Source organism: Ahaetulla prasina, chromosome 5 (genome assembly GCF_028640845.1).
Source record: "Ahaetulla prasina isolate Xishuangbanna chromosome 5, ASM2864084v1, whole genome shotgun sequence".
Taxonomy (NCBI): domain Eukaryota; kingdom Metazoa; phylum Chordata; class Lepidosauria; order Squamata; family Colubridae; genus Ahaetulla; species Ahaetulla prasina.
Genome location: NC_080543.1, coordinates 23,178,146 through 23,197,519, shown reverse-complemented (window position 1 = coordinate 23,197,519; position 19,374 = coordinate 23,178,146). Strand labels below are relative to the sequence as shown.

Below are 19,374 nucleotides of genomic sequence, written 5' to 3'. Positions count from 1 at the left end.
ACTAATAATACAAGTTGATTTTAAAAACATGATTGGGCCAAATGTGTTTGTCTACTTTGCAATTCAGTGTTGTGTGAAAAGGTTTAAGTGTAGTCCCAAAGGAGCCTTTCAAATGTGATGGGATTGGAAGAAAAGGCACTCTTTAGATAGCTTCTTCTTCCTCCTCCTCTTCCTCTTCCTCTTCCTCTTCCTCCTCCTCCTCCTCTTCCTCCTCCTCCTCTTCTTCTTTTCCTTTTTTCTCCCCTCCTCCCTCTTGAGCTTAGAGGACAGCAGTGGCCTTTATCCTTGAAATAACATATGTTAATCTTCATTTTGATCCTCCCCCAAGGCAGTAATAAGAATTTTGTTTGGGAAAAGCTCTTTATCGGGAGCATCTGTTTGGAAGGATACGAAAGAGGAGTTCTGGAGACTCTGCCTCTGCCTCTCCTTTGATGCTTCCGTTGGTTGTGTGAGTGCAGAGCATTGCATGTATTTGACGGCTTTCAAATCCCGATAGGTTCTAGATAGATAGATAGATAGATAGGTAGATAGATAGATAGATAGGTAGATAGATAGATAGATAGATAGATAGATAGATAGATAGATAGATAGATAGATAGATAGATAGATAGATAGATAGATAGATCGATCGATCGATCGATCTCTGTATATAGATAGGTTCTGGATAGGTTCTAAATATTTTATATTTGCATCTTAAGCCACTAGATGGCATCCAAATCACCTTTTTTCTATTACCAATGCAGGCATCGGAAGAATTGGGTTCTCTGGAGTAGGAAAAACTGCAGAATTTTGAAAGAAAAAAGAGATTTTTAGCTTAAAACGTAAATATAAGCCAGCAGTCTTGTTTGCACAACTCATTTAATCAGGATGGTTAATACCGTTGGCCACATTTGTACAACAGGCTGAAACTATTTAATTTTAAGTGTGATTCACAACAGTCCTGGGGCCAACTTCACCACGTATAGACCAATGAAGGCTTAAGCTGCCGATAGCTCATTAGGAAAATGATCTTGGCGGCCATAGTTGATTCCATAAGGCTGTTGACCTATATGTGAAAAAGACAAATTCTATTGTAATAGTCGGTAGGAAAGGAGGAGAAAAATGATTACCATCAGCTGTTTGTTTTGGGACACAACATTATCATTGCATTGGAATGCAGTGTTCTTCTAAAGCTGGGGTGTCAAACTCACTGTGTCATGGCATTGTCACGTGATGTATTGGGACTTCCCCCCCGTTAGCTAAAGCAGGCATGGGCGTGGCCAGCGTGTGACGCATCCGGCCCATGGGCCGGGAGTTTGACAACCCTGTTCTAAATACTAGTTTCAGAAGACCCGTGAAAGGGAGACTATGTCTCAATATTCCCTTCGTTAGCATCTGTGAAAAACAAAATGCTGGATTCAGGTTGTCTTCTGGTCCACCTGGGCTATCCTAATTTTTTTTAGGATTGACCAAAGAATAATCTTGTTGGACCAAATCAAACGCACATCAAGTACAGTATTTTATTTCCAAAAACGGCTTATGAAATTATTTGATTACTTTCTGGCCTTTGGGTCAAGATCAAGGGATGAGTAGAAGTTACATTTATTAAGCAAATATTCTGCTTTTCCTACCGAAGCACAAGTTGATGGGCATAACTCTTCCTTTTCCATGAACCTATATCAACCAAGCTTCCATGTCCAGGGATGGACTTGAGCCTAGATGATCTCAGCCATAATCTGAATCCTTAATTTGGTGTTTCTCAACCTTGACGACTGAAAGATGTGTGGACTTCAACTCCCAGAATTTCCCAGTCAGCATGCGGCAGCTGCATTAATCGTGCCTTTTATAATTTTGTCAACAATAAACTTAAAGACTCAAGATCCATCCCACCACTAAAAGATTTTCTAACAACAAAGAATGCAATGACGAAACAGTCAAAGCAAACCTCTTCAACATTTTCTTTGGCTCAGTTTTCGTTAACTCCGATAACACATATCCGACATTCCACAAACGAACCAGCAATGACTATGATGATTTAACTCATATAGATTTCACAGAAGACAACGTTGCAAAAGCTCTTCACAACTTAAAACCATCACTTTCTATTGGACCCACTGGACTATGTGCATACTTCTTAAAAAATTTTTCCATTAATATAGCAGAACCCCTAAGTATTATCTTTGATAAAGCTTTCACTACCAGTTCTCTTCCCAAACTTTGGTCACTAGCCACAGTCATCCCTATCTTCAAAAAAGGAGACCCCAGCTTAGTCGAAAACTACAGACCGATCTCCCTTTGCTGCGTCACCTGCAAAGTCATGGAATCTATCATCAACCAATCCATTACCTCACACTTAGAAACTAACAACCTACTCTCCAACAAACAATTTGGTTTCAGGAAAAAATTATCATGTAACTTACAACTTCTCCACTGCAAAAACATATGGACTTCAAATCTAGATCAAGGCAAATCAATAGATGCAATCTACATAGACTTCTGCAAAGCTTTTGACTCAGTAGTACACGATAAACTTCTCCTAAAACTAACATCCTATGGCATCTCAGGACCCCTCCACAAATGGATATCTGCTTTTCTGTCTAACAGACAACAAGTGGTCAAAATTGGCAATGCTTTATCAAATCCTGTTCCTGTCAAGAGTGGCGTTCCTCAAGGCAGCGTCCTTGGACCAACACTCTTTATACTATACATTAATGATCTTTGTGACCATATCTCAAGTAATTGTGTTCTCTTTGCTGATGATGTCAAACTATTTAACACCACAGACAATACTGCTATCATTCAAAACGACCTTGATCATCTATCTGCTTGGTCTAAAAATTGGCAGCTCAAATTTCAACCAGCAAATGCTCAGTCTTACATATAGGAAAAAGAACCCAAAACTAAGTACATACTAGATGGACATTACCTTACAGACGACCCCCATCCCGTTAAAGACCTTGGAGTTTTCATGTCAAATGATCTAAGTGCCAAAGCCCACTGCAACTACATAGCAAAAAAAAAGCTCTAAAAGTTGTAAACCTAATTTTGCGTAGCTTCTTTTCCAAAACACCACACTACTAACAAGAGCATATAAAACATTTACTAGACCAATTCTAGAATACAGCTCACCTGTTTGGAACCCTCACCACATCTCTGACATCAATACAATTGAACGTGTCCAGAAATATTTTACAAGAAGAGTTCTCCATTCCTCTGAAAACAATAAAATACCTTATCCCACCAGACTTGAAATCCTAGGCTTAGAAAACTTGGAACTCCGTCGCCTTCGACAAGACCTAAGCTTAACTCACAGAATCATCTATTGTAATGTCCTTCCTGTTAAAGACTACTTCAGCTTTAATTGCAATAATACTAGAGCAACTAATAGATTTAAACTTAATGTCAACCGCTTTAATCTAGATTGCAGAAAATATGACTTCTGTAACAGAATCATCAGTGCTTGGAATACTTTACCTGACTCTGTGGTCTCTTCCCATAATCCTAAAAGTTTTATCCAAAAACTTTCTACTATTGACCTCACCCCATTCCTAAGAGGACCATAAGGGGCGTGCATAAGCGCACAAATGTGCCTACCGTTCCTGTCCTATTGTTTTTTTTTTCTTTTCTTCTTCCTATATATATGCTTATACCTCCTTATATTTACTCATATATGTGTTTATATACTATATAATCTTTTTGTATGATACCTACATATATTGTTGTGACAAAATAAATAAATAAATAAATAAATAAATAAATCATTCCACACACTGGTTTTCAGTGAAGGTACAAATATTTTTTCTTTATCTCTGATGCTTTTGGAAATTGTCATGTGAAACCTTGATGAAAGCATTCTCCTTTAATGAGTTAATTCCCTTTCAAAGCTACCTCAAACAGTGGTTATTCCTGGCAGTATATGTCTTATAATCAACCATGTCTTTGGAGGGCTATAAGAAGTAAAGGTACTGTACACAATAAAAAAGAGATGGAGCTTCATTCACATGATTGTGTCACCATTTTAAACTAATCTATAGTTATATTCTGAGGATGGTCAGGGAGAAGCCTTTTTAACTCTCTTTTTACTGTCCAAACTTATCTAAGCCAGAGGTCTCCAACATTGGCAACTTTAAGATTTGTGGACTTCAAGTCCCAGAATTCCACAAGTCTTAAAGTTTCCAATGTTGGAGACCTCTGTTCTAAGCTTTGCTGTCTCTTTGCCCGCTGGAAAGCAGTCCCTCCCTATTAGGAATCAAGACTATATTCCACTACAGCAGGGGTGTCAAACTTGCGGCGTCATGATGGCATCATGTGACATACCGGGACTTTTCTCCCCTTCACCAAACTGGGAGGGGGCAGCACATGATGCATCCAGCCACGAGTTTCACACCCCTGCACTACAGTGTGCCTCTGATATATGACTGTCCAACATCAATCCAGGTCAAACAGGTTGTTCACACTGTGAAGTTGCTCCTTAAAGGAGCGCTGGTGGCGCAGTGGTTAGAATGCAGTATTGCAGGCAAATTCTGCCCACAGCCTGGAGTTTGATCCTGATGAGGCTCAAGATTGATTCAGCCTTCCATCCTTCCAAGGTCCATAAAACGTGGACTGTTTTGGGGGCAATATACAAATAATGCTTACATTGTAAACTAACCAGAAAGTGCTGTAAAATGCTATGGGGTAGTATATAAATCTAAATGCTATTGCATTTAATCCAGCCTTTAGCCCTTGGAATCAGCAACAATTCTGCCTTGCCAGAATTTTTTTGTGTTTATATGAGGATAAATGCAACCTGAAGAACTTCAGAAAGCTATTAAAATGAGGCATTATCAATTTTCATCTTCTATAAACAGCAATTTTATGTTTGTTCACTTACCCTTGACATGAAATTGTTTGTATCTTGGAATCTAAACTTCCCAACAAATATTGGAGAAGTCTTGTCACTCAAAAATATATGTTTCAAAGATGCCTTAGCAATTTATGGATCAGTTAATGAAAAAGAGCTGTATTTTACACTATAATTTATAATAGTTTACAGTTCTGTTATTGAACCACACAGAGCTAAAGCCATTACGATGATTATAGCCATCTTTAGCAAAAATACAGTTGTATTAAGTTTAATTGAATGTGACACTCTCTGGGATGGATCTTTGACATGAACCTTGACAAACTCCTGAAGTAAAATAATAGTGCTACAATTATGACTAAATCTGATGCTATCTAAACATCCATCAGTGATATTATTGCACTCTTTTTACTGTCAATTTATTTTTGAAGGAGTGGATCTCTTAATAGGCTACTTAACTCTACAGTTCAATCCTTGTTAACTTTATGAAGCAAACATTATCCTATACAAACTAATTTTATGCCATATTGCTTGAATTATCCCTCCCAAAAATTAAATTAGTGTTCCTTAGTCTCAGCAACTTTAAGATGTGTGGACTCCCAGAATTCCTCAGTTGTTGAGATTGAGAAACTCTGGTATAAATCAGAATTCCCCATGTTGTTCTAATTTCCAAGCATATGTTATGTGTTCACCAACTAATTTATGTTATTCTTAACAAATTAGAACATCCTCTTAGCCACAAGAGCCACCGAATGGCTCCAAATGCGAAAAGTAGAGAAGTACGGAGATGACACTGAAGAAGAAATTCAATGATCGTTATGTACACAGCAGCTTTGCCTGGGAGGGGGTGAGAAAACCCCCCAAAATGCCCCACTTTGCTTCTATAGCAGGAATAGAAAGACTCTGTCAAGTTTGTATTATTATATCCTATAATAAGCAAGTTGCTGTAGTTTATGTGGTATTTGTTTCTTGTCCTGGCCTATCTCGAAAGGCTGAGGGCAGGGACAAGTAAAAGAAGCAGAAGGTTCTTCTGCTAGCAGGGTAGTATATTCACCATGGTGTTTTCCTGTCTCCGTTACAGATTGTTCAATAAACAAAGCTCTGCTTCCAATATCTTACTGTTGATCATCATCTTCGTTTAGCGGCCCCATAATCCCTTGCGGGGTGGAGTCTGGGCAACTGAATGGAGTTAGCTCAGTGTTTACTGGCCGGATGCCCTTCCTGACGCCAATGCGGAGCTTTGTTCAGCGGATATATTCTCATTGTGCCCAGAGAGAAATATCAGTCTCTATGTAGGATCGAACTCATAGCCTCCTGATTATTAGGCGAGAGCTCCACCTCTAGGCTACCGCACCACTCCCAATATCTTACTGTTGATGATAGCCATTAAATCAAAACAGCAAAAAACAACAACAACAACAACCAAAACCCAACCCCCCCAAAAAATCCATTCTCTCTTTTCCCAGAATAGAATAGAATAGAATAGAATAGAATAGAATAGAATAGAATAGAATAGAATAGAATAGAATAGAATAGAATAGAATAACAGAGTTGGAAGGGACCTTGGAGGTATTCTAGTCCAACCCCCTGCTTAGGTAGGAAACCCTACACCATTTCAGACAAAAGGTTATCCAACCTCTTCTTAAAAACTTATAGTGTTGGAGAATTCTGGAGGCAGGTTGTTCCACTGATTAATTGTTCTAACTGTCACTAAATTTCTCCTTAGTTCTGGTTGCTTCTCTCCTTAATTAGTTTCCACCTGTTGCTTCTTGTTCTACCCTCAAGTGCTTTGGAAAATAGCTTGATTCCCTCTTCTTTGTGGCAGCCCCTGAGATATCGGAACACTGCTATCATGTCACCCCTAGCCCTTCTTTTCATCAAACTAGACATGCCCAGTTCCTTCAGCCGTTCTTCATATGTTCTAGCCTCCAGTCCCCCTAATCATCTTTGTTGCTCTTCTCTGCACTCTTTCTAGAGTCTCAACATCAATATCTTAAGCAGAAGAAAGATTAGAAGTACCAAATTAGAAGATACAAAATGTCACCACTGAAGATTATTCAGAAACTAAAGTGGGCCCAGAATTTGAAGTATTGCTAGTGAGTAATTCTTCCAACAGATTGAAGTAATCAAGCATTCAGTATGACATACACAGCCAACTACATCGCTATAGTCAGTCCTACATTCTTAGATCTTCAGTGGGATTTTTACATGTCCTTTCTCGCATTCTCTGAACTTCAACTTCTAATTCTGCCTTTGCCATTACAGAATCTGGAATGCCTATTACTGATCTTGAGATCATCTCCTTTCTTTCTTACATTTTAGATGTTAGGGGGCATAACAGATTTCTTTTGGCTCGGCATTCTAGAGTTTGTTTGTTTATTTTTAAATAAAAACTTGTGCTTAATTATAAATAAAATCAAACTTTTTAATAGCCTTGGTCCAGAATACCATCAAACGCTGACACCTCTAGTCTCATTTCAGATATATTGTGCCAGTCTATGCAGTTGCAAAAATCCGACAAAGTCTTGATGCTAAAGCTAATTAATGTAGAAATTAAAAATATACCTTCAGTATCTCTGTAAATTAAAAAGAATCTCTACTTTTCAAGGGGGTGTTTATATGCATCCATATACACATCCTTGAGCAGGATAGTAACAACTTGCAAGAACTTCATAAATTGTGGGGTATGTAATGTTGTGGAGAAGAACTGAGAATAGATAAGAAGGCAAGGTGATAACTGTATGGTCTTTTTATGCCACCTTTCTCCTCCATGCCTGCTCTTTAATAAATTGTTCTTCTGGTGCCCACAGTTCTCACACAGGCAAGTACAACGTTACGTATCGACATGTTCAAGTTTTCATCTTGTCAAAGGTCAAAACTTTGGTACGAAAGGAAAGAGCAAGGATTGTTTCAGTCTTAAAATGAGCTAAGATGCTTTTCCGTGGAGGTTTGATGTTTGCAGGGACTTCTGTAACTTGACCGACTTATGTTTTCTTCAGCTAAGAATAGGCCATTCTAGGCGTCTTGCCACATACCAGGACTGGCAACCATTTAAGAGAACAAAATCCCACGCGTTCCACAGGAGGGAGGAGATGGGGGTATTACTTCAACAGTTCTGTAAGTAATCTCCCTTACTCCTGTTTTAGGTTTCAGATATTGACATGAAAAATAATTAATTAAAATGCCTGCCTAAAGATAGCCCTGCAAAAGTCCCGGGTTGGACCTGTCTTCCCTGAGGTGACTCCCATATGGCTGGGAGCTATATGTGAATTATGCAACTGCCGATCATGCGAACATGTCGCCTTCTCTGGCATCTGTCTTCTGATTGAATGGCAAAGTTTGGTCTATCTTGTTAATTCTTGGCCTGCGGTAGCCCATTTCCACATTTGTGACACGCACATCATAGTTCCTGTCTCGCAGTGCTTCTAAAACATCGGAAACTATATAGGGGAAGAGCTGGTATTAAAAAAAGCCCTTCCTAAGGATGTTTTTACTGAATGTTTTGGAAATTGAATGGTGCTGGGGTGTGAATAACCAGGGGAAGGATCGCAATGCAGGCACTTCCTGTGTTGCCTAGAGCGTCTGAGATTACACAAGATGATAGGAGCATCAGAAGTTCCATCTGTGATGGTAACATGAGAAAGGATCCAAAGCTGTTTTTATAGAGGCTTGCCATTAATTAGATGTGAAGCCACTTTGCATTATCCATTAGTTTTAGCTTCAAACGTACAAAATGGCATTGTGTGACACCGGGCAGCCTTGCCATTACTCAACAGGAAATAAGAAACGATAATATTGGAGTCCAAATAAAGAGCCTGAAGAGGGATAGCAGCTGTCAGACAATGAAAGGAAGATCTTTGTAGGACAAACAAGTTTTCCACATCTTTCCCAGATGGCAACCATAGAAGGATACCACTGCACTGCACAAATCCTTGTTAAATTTTTAAAAAAGAAACAGTATTACATTTAATATTAACTGAGAGAGTCACAAAGACAGTCAGTCTACTCTGAGCTATGGTTCTGGTCAGGGGTGAAAACCAGCAGGTTCTGACAGGTTCTGGAGAACTGGTAGGAGAAATTTTGAGCAGTTCGGAGAACCGGTAGCAGACATTATGAGTAGTTCAGAGAACCAGCAAATATCACCTCTGTCTGGCCCCAGGAGTGGGGATGGGAATCTCCTGTCTGGTGGGAATGGAGATTTTGCAATATCCTTCCCCCAGGAGTGGGGAGGGAATGGGAATTTTGCAGTATCCTTTCCCTGCCACACCATGCCCACCAAGCTATGCCCACAGAACTGGTAGTAAAAAAATTTGGATTTCACCACTGGTTCTGATAGAGAACAGGTGCTCTCTAATAGCATCCCTTGATCCCCCATCAACCATTTGGACGAGCCCTTGTAGTTTTCTTGTCAAGATTTCAGAAGTGGTTTGCCATTGTCACCTTCTTCCTAGGGCTAAGAGGAAGTTACTGGTCCATCAGTTGGCTTTGTTTCTAAGGCAGGACTAGAACTCCTGTCCCTTTAACCACTACACCAAATGGCTCTCTACCAAACATTTTAGGTAGCAACGATAGCATTGCCTTGTTGACTTTTCATTATTTTATTATTTTATTAGAAGTTTGAGAATATCATATTAGGAATGATTTAAGTGACTTGGGAATATGATATTGGCTGCTTTTCGGGAGTTTCTGCTGATTTCATCTGTGCTTGGGATGGGGGAGTCATCAAGTTGAAGCCCACCCCAAAACTCCTCTCTTTCCTGAAACTTTGCCCCACTCAGTTCCCACTCTTTAAGTAGCACAAGGTGTTGTATTGCCTTTTTATACTCAGAGATTGCCTGGCTAATACTTTGCTAGTATGTTTGCAACAGAAACAGTTGTAATGGCTGGCTTGGCATGACTTTGTTTATCTCAGCACTTAAAACCCCAGAAACCCAATTATTTTTGGATTTCCAGCTAAGGCTGATAGTCTTTTAATCTTATAGAATAGAATAGAATAGAATTTTTTATTGGCCAAGTGTGATTGGACACACAAGGAATTTGTCTTGGTGCATATGCTCTCAGTGTACATAAAAGAAAAGATCATCAAGAATTCTAAGGTACAACACTTAATGATAGTCATAGGGTACAAATAAGCAACCAGGAAACAATCAATATCAATATAAATCATAAGGATACAAGCAAAAAAGTTACAGTCATAAATGGAAGGAGATGGGTGGTGGGAATGATGAAAAGATTAATAGTAATGCAGACTTAGTGAATAGTTTGACAGTGTTGAGGGAATTATTTGTTTAGTAGAGTGATGGCGTTTGGGAAGAAACTGTTCTTGTGTCTAGTTGTTCTGGTGTGCAGTGCTCTATAGCATCGTTTTGAGGGTAGGAGTTGAGACAGTTTATGTCTAGTTTATGTCCAGGATGTGAGGGATCTGTAAATATTTTCACAGCCCTCTTTTTGACTCGACTCTTTTTGACTTTGACTCGTTATACTTGTTGATTTGTGTTTATTAAAATATTTTTATCTCCACATCTTTTAAAAATGTCAAGGTGGTTTACAATAAAATGCAACAGAAAATTAAAACAATTAGAGTCATTGCTTGTTGCCATATTGCACTCATCTCTAGTTCTTAAATGGATTGAACGAGAGATCCTGCAAGTGTTTATGTTTAGCCTGGAGTCATAAACCAGGTCAAATATTTAAGCCTTAGCTAGACTTTCATGCAACAACACCTGCTGAGCAGGATTAATAATGTTTCAGATGTTTAACAGAGCTGCTTGATCTTCCCTTAAGGTTCTGCTTGTTAAATTGACATTAACAGAACAGAGGCATAGAACTCTTCCCTGTGACCCAAACATTTGTTACTTTGCTAATCTTAAATTACAATTCTTGCTTTCATGAACTGAAACAAAAGATTAACTCAGGAGCATTGTTAAACATAGATTAATTTTTTGCCTCTTTTATCATGCCCTGGTAATTTGCAATTCTTCTGCCCCACTCTCACCCCCCTCCAATTTTGGTTTATTTCAAAACTTATTTTACTGTAAGTAAACAAGGAGAACTGGGAGTTGACTATGACAACTCCATAGAAGAATTAGCTTTCGATTTTTTTCATGGTCAAATTTATATTCTTAAATTTATATTCTTATATTCTTGTATAAACGGCAAAATTTAAAGCTGGATATATGGGGAAAAAACCAGCAGTACTATACACTGAACCATTGTAAATGTTCTCCACAGAAGTTAATAATAATAATAACAACAGAGTTGGAAGGGACCTTGGAGGTCTTCTAGTCCAACCCCTTGCCCAGGCAGGAAACCCTACACCATTTCAGACAACAAATGGTTATCCAACATTTGCTTAAAAATTTCCAGTGTTGGAGCATGCACTTCTGCAGGCAAGCTGTTCTACTGATTAATTGTTCTGATTGTCAGGAAGTTTCTCCTTAGTTCTAAGTTGCTTCTCTCCTTGATTAGTTTCCACCCATTGCTTCTTGTCCTGCCCTCAGGTGCTTTGGAGAATAGTTTGACTCCCTCTTCTTTATAGCAACCCCTGAGATATTGGAACACAGCTATCACATCTCCCCTAGTCCTTCTTTTAATTAAACTAGACATATCTAGTTCCTGCAATTGTTCTTCATATGTTTTAGCCTCCAGTCCCCTAATCATCTTTGTTGCTCTTCTCTGCACTCTTTCTAGAGTCTCAACTTTGTGTTTGTGTTTGTGCCAACACGAACATGAGCTGATCATGTAGCAACCAGGACTGCTATTGGCGAGTGGAATTTCAGATTACTGTAGTATTTTCTACCCTTAGCCACTTGAAAATGTGTGGACTTCAAGTTGCAGAATTCTCCAGTAAGCCTAGCTTGCTAGGAAATTCTGGGAGTTGAAGTCCACATATCTTCAAGCGACTAAGTTTGCCAAACACTGCTTTACTGATTACATTGCCTCTGTACATTATATGGCTTGTAGCCTAGCAATGCCAGAGGTGGAGCTAGTGACCCTTTTCACTTTTGCTGTTCCCACCTGTATGTTTGTCTTCTTCAGATATGTCTGAGATTGAGAGGAGAGCCAAGAGAGTCAAGAGACAAGGCTCTGAATTCGAAAGGAACTTAAGCATTTATTTATTTTTTATTTATTTTATTTATTTTGTCACAACAGTTCATATAAGCATAAGCATGAATTAACTATATAATATATAAGCATATATATGAGTATAAGTATATAATAACTATATTATTTGGATATAGTGAAAGGAAACAGTAGGACAGGAACGGTAGGCACGTTTGTGCTCTTATGCACGCCCCTTACAGACCTCTTAGGAATGGGGTGAGGTCAACAGTAGATAGTTTTTGGTTAAAGTTTTGGGGATTTTGAGTAGATACCACAGAGTCTGGTAGTGTGTTCCAAGCATTAATAACTCTGTTACTGAAGTCATATTTTCTGCAACCAAGATTGAAGCGGTTAACATTAAGTTTAAATCTATTGTTTGCTCTTGTATTGTTGTGACTGAAGCTGAAGTAGTCTTCAACAGGAAGGACATTGCAATAGATGATTCTATGAGTTAAACTTAGGTCCTGTCGAAGGTGGCGGAGTTCTAAGTTTTCTAAACCCAAGATTTCAAGTCTGGTGGCATAAGGTATTTTGTTGTATTCAGAGGAGTGGAGAACTCTTCTTGTAAAACATTTCTGGACCCGTTCAATTGTATTGATGTCTGAAATGTGGTATGGGTTCCAGACAGGCAAGCTGTATTCAAGAATTGGTCTAGCAAATGTTTTATAAGCTCTGGTTAGTAGTGTAGCGTTTCTGGAGAAGAAGCTACATAAGATTAGGTTAACAACTCTTAATGCCTTTTTTGCAATGTAGTTGTAGTGGGCTTTGGTACTTAGGTCATTGGATATGAAGACTCCAAGGTCTTTGACTGGGTGGGGGGTCATCTGTAAGGTAATGTCCATCAAGTTTGTATTTAGTGTTTGGATTCTTTTTCCCAATGTGTAAGACATTGGGAAAAATTGTAAGCATGTTCACAAAAGTCTCCTGCACTGTTATAGTCACCTGAATTTTCAAAATAAGCTGTACTAAAGACCTGAGAAGAGAAAAAAAATGAAAGATTTCTTCTTTAAACAACTATGAGATATTCATGATATGAAATTCTCATTTATTGCTTTCTTGAAATGAATTTGCAGATTGAAATCCAAGAGCATGTGATCCAGGTTTAAATTACCATTTATTCTCTCTACTAGAGAACCTCTACCAGTGATTTTAATTCTATGAGCTATGGAATAACTAACAAATTATCATTATATCATGAAATTACAGTTATATTTAGAATTAATTCATTATTAGTGTGTATATTTCCAGGGAATATTGTATTAGCATATTATTGATGTTTGGAATTAGCATATAAGAAGGAAGCTGAGCCTGAGACCTTATGGGCTGTAGTGTTCTTCACAAGGCATGAGATAAGGATAGAGAGAAAGGATAAATGATGCCAAAAATCAGAAAGTAGGATTGGGCATAGGAAATATGGAAGGACACAGTAGCAGAATGGTTGCATAATAGACTGTAATCAGATATTGTTATTTCTGTTAATACTGGGATATAGCTGCTGAGATGTTCCTTAAATAAAAAGGTATTGAATATGTTCAGCCATTGGTATCCTACTCGAGGTATGCTCAAAGTTTAATACCTCTCATACCATGTGCTGGTTTGAAACATTTGACCAGAAAAAGCCTACTGCTCTACAGCTTAAGAGTGGTGGCAGCTGATTATTCCAGAGAGATCTGCAAGACATTTGATGGACAGCAGACAGCTTAATACAGTGGAAAGAATGCTTGGAGACAGCAACATCAAGTTAAAAGCTTAACTTTTGTAAGAAAGTGCTCTTGCGTGAAAGAAAGATATTTAGCCATTTCTCATTCTAGCACTACATGTAAAAATCCGAAAAATGATGTAATGATGCATCCTGCCATCATCTATTTCTTTATTCAGGCCAATATTTTGTCATTGTAGGTCATGTTAATAAGTTGGAAAATAAAATATATCAACAGTCCAGAGTCGTCTTAGAATCTGATGATCACATGCCTTAACATTAATCACTTTAGTTTACTTACTTGAAAAGGAATGGTGATATGGAAGAACTACACAAGAATATATATATATATGGACCTGTAGTTGTCTTTCGAAAGTAGAGAACATAATGCCTAATTATGAATTGAAACGGATGCCTGATTCATGCTATAAATATCTACTGCTGTCTTCACACTGAAAAGATGTCACGTTAATAGCCATTTGGCTATGTTAGAAAAGTTTGGAAAGTTTAGCATATTTGTTTGAATCCAAGCTCAACTATTCCCTCATGTGGAGTCAATATAGGCAAGAATTAGGAGGCCCGTTCTGAGGTGAACACAATGTATGGTAGTTATACTTGGACAAACAAGCCCCCCCCCATTGCTATGATTGGAATGTGTAGGTGGTTGCCTAGTATACCTATTTCAGTATTATTGACTGAGTGCTGATAATGCTACACTACTGACACACACCCCAGAGATCTTGTGTTTGGAGAAGCTGAGAGACTGGAGATCCCAGGAGGATAGAGTTGGGAAGAAGAGAGCATTTTATACTCAGAATAACAGAATTGGAAGGGACCTTGGGGGTCTTTTAGTCCAACCCCCTGCCTAGGCAGGAAACCCTACACCGCTTCAGACAAATGGTTATCTAATATCTTCTTTAAAACTTCCAGTGTTGGAGCATTTACAACTTTTGGAGGCAAGTTGTTCTGCTGATTAATTGTTCTGTCAGTAAATGTCTCCTTAGTTCTAAGCTGCTTCTCTCCTTGATTAGTTTCCACCCATTGCTTCTTGTCCTGCCCTCAGGTGCTTTGGAGAATAGTTTGACTCCCTCTTCTTTGTGGCAACCCCTGAGATATTGGAACACTGCTATCATGTCTCCCCTAGTCCTTCTTTTCATTAAACTAGACATACCCAGTTCCTGCAGCCATTCTTCATATGTTTTAGCCTCCAGTCCCCTAATCCTCTTTATTGCTATTCTCTGCACTCTTTCTAGAGTCTCAACATTTTTTTTTACATCATGGCATCCAAAACTGAATGCAATATTCCAAGTGCGGCCTTACCAAAGCATTATAAAGTGGTAGTAACACTTCATGTGATCTTGATTCTATCCCTCTGTTTATGCAGCCTAGAACTGTGTTGGCCTTTTTGGCAGCTGCTGTACACTGCTGGCTCATATTTAAATGGTTGTCCACTAGGACTCCAAGATCCCTCTCACGGTTACTACTATTGAGCAAGGTACCACATATACTGTACCTGTACATTTTGTTTTTCTTGCCTAAATGTAGAACCTTACTTCTAGCAAGAATGAGAGAAAGATGTTTTGATGTCTTATTTGTGGGCTTCCTAGATGCATTGGGTGGGCCTCTGGGCCAGAAGAAATGCTGGTAGGTGGGTTAGGCCTATCCAGACAAGTAGGTAATTCCATCTTGTTAAGACAGGTGTTACTCTGAGCACATTTAGCAAAAGAGAAAGACAATTGGATTGTTTATGTGCTGGCTTTGAAGAGACTTCTTACCATAGTCTGTTTTGTGAAGGAGTGGATGTACTGGGAGATTCTTCCGCTGAGGTAAAAAAAAACCAAAATGGTGTTGTTTGATGCTCCTGGTGCATCTGTGAATCCCCTGCTCTTAATGATACTACATGTCATTATACCTCAAAGTGGTTTCATAAACATTTTTAGAATAAAGTCAGAGTAAAACAGCCCATCAAAAAACTATCTCAAGAACAACTGATTTCAGGGAAAGGTCCTCATTAAAAGATCAGTTTTAAAAGGAGCTTTAACCATGTCAGTGTTAGGGACCTGTGCAGTGGTGAAATTCAATTTTTTTTACTATCGGTTCTGTGGGCATGACTTGGTGGGCATGGTGTGGCTTGGTGGGCATGGCAGGGGAAGGATACTGCAAAATCCCCATTCCCTTCCCATTCCTGGGGGAAGGATATTGCAAAATCTCCATTCCCACCCCACTCGGGGGCCAGCCAGAAGTGGTATTTGCAGGTTCTCCAAACTGCTCAAAATTTCTGCTACCGGTTCTCCAGAACCTGTCAGAACCTGCTGGATTTCACCCCGGACCTTTGTACCATAAAAAGGAAGTCATTCCATAGGGCAGATATCACCACAAAGAAGGCTCACCTGTGCATTATTGTTAAGAGTCAGCATAAAGAATAAACCAAGGTCCCTAGGAGACTCGTGTAATAAGAATCTTTTTTAAAGATAAACTCAGCTCTAAGAAACACTATGGAGTCTTGTTCCTTAGAACAAGAAAAATAACTTGTTCAAAAAGGTTTTGTCTACCAGCAGATAAATTTGCACAGGCAGGTTCTGAAAACTTTTCATTAAACAATAACTTACATGATGATTGCAGGTATGTCACATAGAACACATTCAGAGATGCCCTTGTTGTGATTTCAAAACTCACTTGCAGGCAAACACATTTGGTGGGCAAAAAGGAGCAAGTGCCAATATTCCCAATGAAGAGATTTGGCATTCCTTGACTTACAACCATTCAAAGTTAGGGTTAGGGTTAAGGCACTGAAAAAAAGGGATTTACCACCAGTCCTCATACTTATGACTCTGGCAACATCTCCATGTTCCCATGATAGCAGTTTGGATGCTTGGCAACCAGAATGTATTTACAACGGGGGCAAAAAATTTAAAACTGGGTGTGAATATTTAAAAATTATCTTCCTTAGCAATGGAAATTCTGGTCCCAATTGTGATTGTAAGCAGAGGTGGGCTTCACATACTGTAACAACTGGTTTGCCCAGCACCGGAAATGTAAGCGTGCGCACATGCATGCTCACTTCGCTCACACGCGCTCCATCCACACATGTGTGCAGCTTCACAAAACACAGCAATTCGCTCACTCGCTCCTTCTGCACATGCATGCAATGTCAAACAACACAGCAATTCGCTCGTGCATGCCATCCATACATTTGTGTGGCGTGAAAAACAGAGCGATATAGGATGGAATTGCGCCCGGGCAGGTGATTGGCTCACCCGCAGGTCACCACTACCGGTTCGCCCAAACCGGTCCGAACCAGATGAATCCCACTTGATTGTAAGTCAAAGACTGCCTTACTTTTATTCTTGAATTCTGTGCCTTGGAGACTCTCAGACGAAGGTGATAATATATGAAATGAGAACTCCAGTTTTAACGCCTGTGATATTCTATGCAAATTAATAAATGAATGACCTCAAATGACAGAGCTTAAGATATGCATATGTTCATAGAACTGACAAAAGTGTGAATGCTATTGCTAATAGGCAGCCAATGGCCCAAATAAAATAATGTTATGATGCAGAAAAGCTACTGCAGGAGAGCTGCTTTCTCTCCCATCTCCTTTGCTCCAAATATGTCTTGTCTGAATTTGAAATCTCAGTTCTTTTGCCTGTTTATCCCCTGAAAGTTCAGTGTTGACACTATTTCCAGGTATTTTAAAAGCTGTAGCAGAACTGCCCTGCAGTAACTTAGCAACTACAATATTTCTGCAAATGCCTTGGGTATGTACTGAAGGAAAAATATGCCATCTGCTCACATGGCTTTCATTTTGGCTATGGCAACATGATCTGACAAATAGTAATCAGTGGTGAAGAAGTGGGAAACACAGCTGTGACTTCTGACAAAGGGTTTTCGGTATTTCTCTTGTACCTTACAAGGGAGAGGGTTATGAAAACAGCAGCTCTTGATCACACATTGGCTAATATAAAGCAGCACCCCTTAGCATGTAAATAAGACTCAGCACCATCTTTGACATCACCAAGAAGATATCGAACCGAAAATAAACCTAACAAAATGGCAGTCACACCTTTTCTCTGTTGGACATGACCAGGGTTAAAGCCAGCTCTTCTCTTTGCCTAATCCATCAAACCCAAATTGACCCTTCCTGCCCAAACAACCCCCTGAAAATCCATCAAACCAAAGAACAGAAACTTCCTACAAGCTCACAGCCAAGGTCAAAGTCAGCCCTAACAAAATGGCAACCTGAAAAAAACCCATCCTCCATCATTTGATGATTTCAAAGCTCCATCTCCTTCATAATAAACTTCCTTACTCTGTTGACTTCCTGAAAGGGTCATTTTGCCTGATAATTAGATTTAACCTAAGGCAGGGGTCCCCAACTCTATTAGGAACCAAGCTACAGAGCTGGGAGTGAATGGCAGGCGAGCTGTCAGCGTTCCAGAAAATCCCCAACTCCAAGTAAAAACTCTGAAGCAAGCATCTTTCAAAGTTCTATTTACTAGGATAAGTAAACTGGCACATCTGGGAAAACCTGAATCTGAGAGGTCCGGGTTTTCCCTCAGTAAATCAAAACGCCCAAACCATACCCTGGCTCCGCAGTCGATCACATGCTCCAATCGCCAACCATCCCATCTCGAGACAGCACTCTGACCACTCCTCCAGATGCAGGATCGGCTTGACCTTGACCGACAGGAAGAATGCTATTATGTCTAAAGACAACCCCTCTACTAAATCCCCCCTCTTACTTTCCTACACATGAGAAAGTGGCAGCATGGAAGCTTCTGGCCTAATATGGCTTCCAAAGCTGACACGAGCAAGCAAAGCTCCATTTGGGTATTTGTAGCCGCTTCCCAGTGTTAGCATCAGAGCCTCAGTTCCAATGGTGGGATTCAAGTAATTTAACAACCAGTTCTCTGCCCTAATGATTTCTTCCAAAAACCAGTTTGCCAAACTGCTCAGAAAGTTAACAACCGGTTCTCCCAAAGTGGTGCGAATTGGCTGAATCCCACCACTGCTCAGTTCCACCTTAGATATTCAGGCATTTGATTCTCATAGAAGTGTGAATTCTACTGCAAACTCCACGTGTGAGGGTTTTTAGATGGTGCGCTCCTCCCCTCCCAGTCTGTGGAAAAATCATCTTCCATGAAATCAGTCTCTGATGCCAAAAATGTTGGAGACCACTGACCTAAACTACACTGACAAGGACCTGCCTTCTTCTCCAAACTGGACAGCAAATCAGACCCCTGGGATTTCCTGCCTTGTAGCCCTCAACTTCTATATAAGTCTGTAGAGATTCTCAGTCATCCAAGTCATGGTTGTCCCAAAGGTGCTTTTTCAGAAGGCAATTGGACTTTCTTGTTTTTTCTTTCAAAGACGTTTCACTTCTCATCCAAGAAGCTTCTTCAACTCTGATAGGATAGGATAATCCTTCCATTCCCCACTATCCTATCAGAGCTGAAGAAGCTTCTTGGATGAGAAGCGAAACATCAAAAGAAAAAAAAATAAGCAAGTCCAGTTGCTTCCTGAAAAAGCAGCTTTGGGATATACAAATCTGTATTTTTCCAGTGTTTGGAGTCCCCCTTTACTTGTAAAACAGGCACCCAAAGATCATTGCAATAAAGCTTGGTTCTTCTCTTCAGTATTATGTCCTTCTTCAGACTGAATTTGTGACAAGGATGATATATTGACGTGTCTATCTCAAGATACTTGCCTCTTCCTATTGCTACCAGTGCTGCCTGGAAGACACATT

The 19,374-nt window shown here is 39.5% G+C and overlaps 1 long non-coding RNA gene across 1 annotated transcript in view; it reads right to left on the bottom strand.

Annotated features, from left to right (window-relative positions):
• Window positions 1–508: 508 nt before the first annotated feature.
• Window positions 509–19,374, bottom strand: part of LOC131200009 (uncharacterized) — a 38,355-nt gene continuing 19,489 nt past the window's right edge. The window contains exon 3 of the long non-coding RNA XR_009155477.1: window positions 509–1,045. This is a non-coding gene — a long non-coding RNA (uncharacterized LOC131200009). The remainder of the gene's footprint in view (window positions 1,046–19,374) is intronic.